The 9,177-nt window shown below is 38.8% G+C and overlaps 1 pseudogene across 1 annotated transcript; it reads left to right on the top strand.

Annotated features, from left to right (window-relative positions):
- The first annotated feature begins 767 nt into the window (after positions 1–767).
- Positions 768–6,551, top strand: LOC143629739 (protein NRT1/ PTR FAMILY 3.1-like; annotated as a pseudogene). The gene is made up of 4 exons (XR_013153022.1): positions 768–871; positions 3,612–3,810; positions 4,102–4,661; positions 4,742–6,551. The product of XR_013153022.1 is annotated as a protein NRT1/ PTR FAMILY 3.1-like (transcript).
- The last annotated feature ends 2,626 nt before the right edge of the window (positions 6,552–9,177 follow it).

Here is a 9,177-nt window from a genome sequence, read left to right as displayed (position 1 = left end):
TTCTCTTATCGTCTCCACATGTATGTATGAAATTATGTTTTCCACTTTCATATTACTGTTTCATATTACAAAATTTATATGTTTCCACCCGTGACGCCCACGGGTTAATAACCTAGTATATATATAAAGAAAGCAGTGAGTACACTCACAGTATTATTTATATTTATGGTGACTAGTAGTGACTTATCGGTACTATTTAGATAAAAAAATACCGTTTGACGCCCGAAAAATTTTATATGTAGTGTAAACATACTCGTTTTCAACCGAAAATTTGGACCCTAGTCTCCTGTTTTTTAAATTTTTTATACATTTTGAGTCCCGCACCCCCGGTATTCTCGTCCAAGCTTCGCCACTGATCACTTGATCAGTATTGGCGGCCGAGTGATGTTGGCTGCAATGAAGACACCAAGTGGTGTCTGAGGAGGCGATGATGGAGCTGGAGCCATCGCGATGACATGTAGGTGACCACACCAGCAGTGTCGGAGTAGGTAAAATATATAATTTCGAGTTTTCAACAAAATGGTATTGGAGTAAAACATAATATAAACTGTGTTTGTGTGTGGCTGAAACCTGAACATATCAAAGATCCTAAATTATTAACAATACCGTGACCGTCCCATGCACACCAACCTATTTTGTTTTGTTTTAAGTACAAATATATATAATAAAAGTCCACATCAGATTCCCCACCAAGTCTAATAATTGGCTCATTGCTTATAGTAGTTAAATCCGCCATTACTGTCATTCCAAACACTTGAACAATTAAGATGGAACCGGTGAATAATGAGAACAACAAAGATGAAGAGTCCATGGAGATGTCAAAGCAAAAGAAGCTTGGTGGGATTAAAACCTTACCCTTTATTCTCGGCATGTATGCTCTAACCTACAAATGATAACGAATTTATAAATTCATCAAGTTCATAGTTTTTGATCTTGGGTTGGGGTGGTTGTGGACTTGTGCATAAAGGCGTATATATTTTTGCATGGTGCCGTTACTTTTGTTTTATACTTTTATAAACTAAAAATATGATTAAATTTGGTGATGTTTTAGATAAGAGTGAACTACGGTTTTCGTTCTTGTGGTTTGATCAAATCTGCGTTTTTAATCCAATAGTTTCAAATTCGCGATTTTCGTCCATGTGGTTTCTTTTCACTTGCAATCAAACCCGAACCCACTAACCTCGTTAAGTCTGGTCGTTAAACCCATCAACGTGCCCCTCGCGTGAGGGGGTGTTTTGTCTTTTTCTCCCTAAATATACCCCAACTCTAATTAGCAAGCCCCTCACGGGAGTGGGTGGGTATATTCGGGGGGAGGACAAAACTGTCTTTTATGTGAGGGGTGCACTGATGGGTTTAACGATCTAACTTAACGGCATTAGTGTGTTCGGGTTTAATTGCAAGTGAGATTAAACCACAAAGACGAAAATCGCAAATTTGAAATTATTGGACTAAAATCGTAGATTTGGGCAAACCACATAAATGAAAACCACAGTTTACTTTAAATAAATATATTAGGATTAAGATATATTATAACTTAATTTGGTTTTATAAACTCAAGAGAAGGTTTAATTGCTCACATATTACAAAGAAATTAAGAATATATTAGTTATGGTGTATCGTAAATATTTCATTTTATAACTAGCAATATAACTTAAAGGCAATATGTTTTATAATATTGTAAACTATTTAAATAGACAACTAGACTAACGTTTTTACAAAAATAATACAAAAAATAGACTTAGGGGATATTTTGTAGCCTCTTAATATCTTTTAATGAAACTCATAACCTCTTAATGGTTAAGACTTAAGAGGTAGCCATAAGCATAAATGATTAAAAGGTAACCTTTAAGATATAGTAGCATCTTAATGATAATAACTAATAAAAGTAAGAGGTTATTTGATAGCCCTTACAAAGGTGCATAATAGATAAGAGAGAGACGTACATAATCCTCTTAGGCCAAGGGTAATGGGGTTTGGTTGAGCCCCAAGTGATCCAATCAAAACACTACACGTAGGCGATGGCATGATCCTGAATCAAGCCCCATAGAGTGTAGTGGGGTTTGATTGATCCACCCCCAAGTATATTCGGGGGGGTGCGTTAAGTCTGGTCGTTAAACCCATCAACGTGCCCCTCGCGTGAGGGGGTGTTTTGTCTTTTTCTCCCTAAATATACCCCAACTCTAATTAGCAAGCCCCTCACGGGAGTGGGTGGGTATATTCGGGGGGAGGACAAAACTGTCTTTTATGTGAGGGGTGCACTGATGGGTTTAACGATCTAACTTAACGGCATTAGTGTGTTCGGGTTTAATTGCAAGTGAGATTAAACCACAAAGACGAAAATCGCAAATTTGAAATTATTGGACTAAAATCGTAGATTTGGGCAAACCACATAAATGAAAACCACAGTTTACTTTAAATAAATATATTAGGATTAAGATATATTATAACTTAATTTGGTTTTATAAACTCAAGAGAAGGTTTAATTGCTCATATATTACAAAGAAATTAAGAATATATTAGTTATGGTGTATCGTAAATATTTCATTTTATAACTAGCAATATAACTTAAAGGCAATATGTTTTATAATATTGTAAACTATTTAAATAGACAACTAGACTAACGTTTTTACAAAAATAATACAAAAAATAGACTTAGGGGATATTTTGTAGCCTCTTAATATCTTTTAATGAAACTCATAACCTCTTAATGGTTAAGACTTAAGAGGTAGCCATAAGCATAAATGATTAAAAGGTAACCTTTAAGATATAGTAGCATCTTAATGATAATAACTAATAAAAGTAAGAGGTTATTTGATAGCCCTTACAAAGGTGCATAATCGATAAGAGAGAGACGTACATAATCCTCTTAGGCCAAGGGTAATGGGGTTTGGTTGAGCCCCAAGTGATCCAATCAAAACACTACACGTAGGCGATGGCATGATCCTGAATCAAGCCCCATAGAGTGTAGTGGGGTTTGATTGATCCACCCCCAAGTATTTAATCCACCTCATGCTCAAAGGCTTGTTCAAGCCCCGTGGTCCGGACGCGCCCCTATTCACTTGTGTGGTGTATTGGTGTGTGCGAGCCACCTTGGCAGCCACCTGGATCACGCCCCCCCCCCCCCCCACCCCCCCACACACCCTACCCTTGCCCTTAGCCACCACTTGGTAGCTCAATGAAATATAATCACGTTAATCTATACCACCTTAAATAAGTTTCGACACCTTTATGATTGATACACTTATACTTAGAAACCTATGTTGCTTAATTAAATACCTGACTACCTCATACATGCTTGAATTACATTTAGACAAATTTGTCACCTATAAGCTTATACTTAGGCGTATTTTGAGCCTAAAGCTTTATCTCTTTGTCTGTTTTTATATATACAAGTTTATTCCACTTATCTATTTTGATAATTTTCGTATAATTCTATTTTATTTTCATTGTAATTCTTATAATTGTATTTTTATTTTTATTTGTAATTAGTAATTACCAGAACTTGTTCACCATTTTACAAAGATTTATTTTTTACAAGCTTATGCTCTAAAATGGTTACAGCCCTCTAATTAATGATTTGATAAATTCACAGCGAACGAGATATGTGACAGGTTTGCTGCAACTGGATTCCGCTCCAATCTGATAACATATTTAACGGTGCAACTTAACATGCCATTAGTGAAGGCATCAAATACGCTCACCAACTTCACTGGCATTTCTTGTCTTACGCCCATTATCGGTGCATTCGTTGCCGACTCTTTTGCTGGTCGCTACTGGACCATCGTCGCCGCTTTACTCATTTACGAACTGGTTCGCTTCTCTTCATATTAACTATTAACTTATAAACATTAGTGAGGCATTAGCATGTGTATTATATGATGGAAATCAGGCCAAAAAACAACACTCAAACAATTGGTTTTACGACTCTTTTTCCATTTAATAAACTTACAAAACATTCAAAATTCAAACAGAAAATTGTAAACTTTCTCTCAAAGAACACCATTTCAGCTTTCACTTTCTTTGAAAAACGACCCGTTAACTTTCTTTTTTTATAAAGGATTAACTTATGATATTTTAAACTAACATTCGTCTGGTTTTTAGGGAATGATCATCATAACCATATCAGCAATCTTGCCACAATTCAGACCACCACAATGTCCCACCCAACTCAACTGCAAAGAAGCATCACAATCTCAATTATCAGTGCTTTATATCTCGCTTCTGTTAACATCAATCGGGTTAGGAGGCACATGGCCGTGTGTTGTTGCGTTTGCTGTTGACCAGCTTGATATTTCAAATGCAAAAAAACAAGCAAAAGGGTGGAATTTCTTTAACTGGTACTACGTTTTATTGTCACTAGCAAGTTTATCTGCACTAACAATAGTTGTGTATATCCAAGACCGGGTAAGTTGGGGTTGGGGTCTCGGGATCCCGACCATTGCAATGGTGGTTGCGTTCGTAGTGTTTTTAGTTGGATCTTCACTTTATCTGAAAGCAAAACCCGAAGGAAGCCCGTTTGTTAGAGTTGTTCAAGTGATTGTTGCTGCAATCAAGAAGCGGGGTGTTTCGGTGCCAATAGATGATAAACTTCTTTACGAGAATAAAGATCTTGACGCGGGTATTTCTAAGGATGGCCGTCTTGTTCATACTAATCAATTCAGGTAATTAATGAACATATGTCAAAAACTTTAGTTAAACTAAATTAGTTACATTATTAATGTGAATTAGTGTGTTTTTGAAGGTGGTTTGATAGGGCTGCCATTATAACCAATATTTGATACTGCCCATCTCCTTGAAAACTCACCAAAATTATGGCGAATTGCTACCGTGCATAGAGTTGAAGAACTAAAATCCATCATTCGACTGTTACCGTTTGTGTCAACAGGAATATTATTTGTAATGGCGTTATCACACCAAAGTAGCTTCACCATCATGCAAGCCCGAACCATGGACCGTCACATAACCAAAACTAGCTCGTTTGAAATACCTCCTTCTAGCATGGAGATCTTTGATGTCCTAGCCACTATCACACCATCACACTATACGACCGTTTATTCGTCCCTTTCGCTTCTCGCTACACAAAGAACCCTTCAGGCATCACATGCTTACAACGGATGGGTGTCGGGTTCACTGTAAACATATGTGCAACATTTGTGGGGTCGTTCGTGGAGATCAAAAGAAAAAACATTGCACAAGACCATAACCTAATCGACCAACCGACTCACATAATACCCATAAGTGTGTTTTGGTTGGTTCCTCAGTATTCACTTCATGGTATAGCTCAAGGGTTCTATCAAGTGGGGAAATTAGAGTTTCTTTATGACCAGTCACCCGAAAGTATGAAAAGCACTGCGATGGCTTTATATTGGACCGCAATCGCACTAGGACAGTATGCAGGGACATTAATGGTGACATTGGTCCACAAGTATAGTGCAGGTAAAAATGGGAGAAATTGGCTGCCAGATAGAAACATTAATAAAGGTAGATTGGAATACTACTACATGCTTGTAACTGGGATACAAGTGGTGAATCTTGTGTATTATTTCATATGTGCCTGGTACTATACCTATAAGCCCATAGGACAGGTTACAAAAAGCAATGAAGGAGGAGATATAGAGTTGGTTGTAGATAACAATACACAGTAAATTTTTAGCGAACACGTGTATCTTTTATAATCCGATGTCTAGATGTCCTGTATTTGCAGCTTTTAAGGAAAAAAAATCAAGTAATCTGATATGGTTTAAACTCTATACCATCACTTACCTACAACTTGTATGCCTAAACTTGTTAGATTTGTATATGTCCCTGTTCCTTGTCCATTATTATCTGTGTCGTCATTGTTATGTCGTTTGATCTTAACTCTTTTACAAACTTCATCTGAATCAGTTTCTGAACTCAGGTAAACAACCTCTTCTTCTTTGTCTTCTTTGACTTCTAGGTAATCAATATTTGACTTTTTCGATGTTAAATCTTCGGTGATGTTCACCCAAAAGTCTAGCAGTACACGCCATAGGTTTTCCCCTGCCTAATCCTACGGTTTGCATTGGTCTCTTTCCCTTAATCTTTTCTTGCATATTATCTTGTGTACCTTCTGGTTTCGGGTCAACATTGTTCGGTTCATCATCTGAAGAAATATGCACATCGACCCTCGGGTGATTCTTACGCCAAAGCCTAGCAGTATATGCCTCCACTTTACCCCTCAACCTGCCCCTTTTAGTTACAGTTCCTTTGGCTCTCGCTATTAATACTCTTGTACAGTGGCATTTTTCGCTTTCTGGTTTTAGCTTGCATTGGTTTCTTTCCCTTAGCTTTTTCTTGCTTCTTGTCTTGTGTGTTTTGATCTGAACTGGTACTAGAAGTACTGCTACTTGAATCGCTTTTCTCTTCTTCTTTCTTTTCACTTTCAGCGTTTGGCTTCGGTTGAAACGGACTCGTTTTCGATACCCGAGCCATTGTGTTTATCAGCAAACTCTTCAAACGTTTTCTACACAACAAGAAAGTTCCAAAAAATAAGCCATTATTATTCATAACAAGTTCATACATTCATGTTACCATTAAAGGCATAATTTACATCATAATTAAGTGTAAAATGTTCAAGAACATCTTATAAACAAATAATAAGATATTCAAATTTCAACATATACAAAGGAACTACTAATTTCTTATACAAATTTGAAACCCTAACTTAGACGATTGGAGTAACAGATTGATAGGTAGAGACAATGAGTATGTGTGTGTGTAATAGAGTACCTATCGATGATTGATCCATAGTGTGGAATGCTATATCAGTAGATTATGAAAATATGAAAATCAAACTCGAACTACGTATTGAAGTTTCATCATCTTGATGAAAGAAGAAAAAGAATAAATGCAGTTGTATGAATGGAACGACTGAAGGAGGCAGGTGAGTGAGGTGGTTACATGCAAACGCGAGGATTTTTCAAATTCTACACCTGGATTTTTTTATTTTTTGTTTAAATCCTTGCCATGTAGCGATGATAATATTTGTTTTTTTTAACGCCCAACAAATCATTCAAATAAACAAAAGAGTGGGTTAACAACACTGGAGGAAAAATATGGGGTGGGTGTGGAGGGAGGTGAAGAGTCGAGGGAGGCAAGGAAGAGAGACGTCATTTTTCGTCTCTAACATCCCGGATGGAGTTTCTATTAGAGATCTATGGGGGCATTCAGACACTTTGGAGTTATGTCTGATGCGTATGTTGCAAAAAAGAAAGATATTGGGGGAATGAGTTTTGGCTTCATTAGGTTCAAGGGGGTGGAGAATGCTGAGAGATTTGCCGAAAAGATAAGTGGAACCAAGGTCTTTGGGGCCTTGCTATCTGTCTCGGTGGCGATGTATGATAGGAAAGGGGCTGCGGTGGAAGGCAAGGGGAATCAACAAGTGAATAAAGAATAGGTGGTTAGGAAGGTGGACAACAAGGCTGTGAACCAATCTTTCAAGCAAGCGGGGGTGTCGTACAAGGCAGTTGTGGAGAAAGGGCCGAAATATGGAGGTGTCGCTCCAAGGAAGGAGTCTAACGGAGATGCTTCCTCAAGAAAAGAGATTACGTTAGATTGTCCAAAATATGGTTATCCCAACTACGTGGTGGGGAGATCTATCCTTGGGGTGGCAAAAAGCGTGCAAGATGTGTGTGATGCGAAAAGGATGATGATAGAGGCTGGGTTCCCGGATGCGGCTCTATCATATGTGGGCGGTTTGAAGATGTTGTTGGTGTTTAAAAGCAGTACACAGGCAAAGGAATTCCTATCCAAGAAGTTGAAGGTCTGGGAGAAGTTCCTAACAGAGGCTGTGATTTGGAATGGCCAAGAAATTCCTTTTGATCGAGTTGCTGGTGTTGGGGATGCCGATAATGCTCCATGACAGTTCAAATTATGACAAAATTGGGGAGCTTTTTGGGTCGAAAGTGTGTCCTTCGGAGTTCTCATGGCAGAAGTTTGACAACTCTTCGGGAGAATGTTTTGTCTTAACCAAGATCGGGGGTAGAATTGAGGAAGAGGTCGTGGTCAAATGGAAAGGGCAAAAGTTTTCGGTTTGGGTTGTCGAAGAATTAAAGTCGTGGGTGCCTAACTTCTTTGGGGAAACCTCGTCTGCATGGACTGAGGATTCTTCTGAGGGGAGTTTGAATTCAGTGGGGCAGGAGGTGGAAATGGAAGAATGGGAGATTAGATCACCGCCGCTGGTGATGTCGGTCATTGAAATCTTACCGGAGGTAGAACCGGCAGTGGTAACACAGGGGGAAGAGGAAAGGTCTGGAAAAAAAGTCGGGGAACGTGCATGTGGTTGAAAATGTCGAGAATGGTAATAATGTCACTAGTTCCAAGGATGTTGGGAAGGACAACGTTTGTTTGCAATAACGGCGGGTCTTCCTTTTTGTCAGGGGTGGGGGATAATGCTATTGGGTTGGAAAATGAATGTTGTAGTGGGCCTGTATTGGGCCATGGTCTTACTCCAACATCTAGGAAAAGGCCCAGAAACACTAGGAGTCCATTTTGGGAAAGCTTAGCAGACTGTGGTGAAAAAATCGGGGGAGGTCCAGTAATTATTCCCTCTCCTAATTTTGATATTGAGATGGAGGAGCAACCTGATGGGATTGCGGTGCCTAGGGTGAGACGATAAATCCGGGTCTAGTTGTCGAGGAGAGTTGTGACGCGGACAAGCTAATTTTCGATTTGCATGAAGAGGAGTTGGGAGCTACTAGAAGGCTGGAAATGGAGGTAATGAAAACATTAAAGGTGGGGGCTGACCTGGGAATGGACTTAATAAATCACAAAGAGCAGGTTAGATTGGAAATCCAAGGTGAAGGTGGAATTGATGGTTCCTTATGAATTTATTAACTATCAATGTTAGGGGGTAGGCGGGTCAGAAAAGGCTGATTGGGTTCGAGGTTTAAAGACCTGCAACGGGGTTCATTTTGTGGCTATCCAAGAAACTAAATCGTTGGAATTTCGACTTTCTTGGCTTCCAGATTCTGGGATAGATCGATATGTGAGTTTGACTTTGTAGATGCGGTCGGGAGGTCGGATGGGGTCCTTAGCATTTGGGATCCATCCTACTTTCTTAAAACTGGGGGTTTATAGCACAGACGGTTTTTGGTTACTAGTGGGATAATAAAACCTTTGGATTGTGTGGTCAACATTATTAACATTTATGACCCA

The sequence above is a fragment of the Bidens hawaiensis genome, unplaced genomic scaffold, assembly GCF_021521415.1.
Source record: "Bidens hawaiensis isolate Kalapana, Puna unplaced genomic scaffold, B.hawaiensis_p1.1 tig00005453_1, whole genome shotgun sequence".
Classification (NCBI taxonomy): Eukaryota; Viridiplantae; Streptophyta; class Magnoliopsida; order Asterales; family Asteraceae; genus Bidens; species Bidens hawaiensis.
This window is presented reverse-complemented; position numbering and strand designations above follow the sequence as displayed.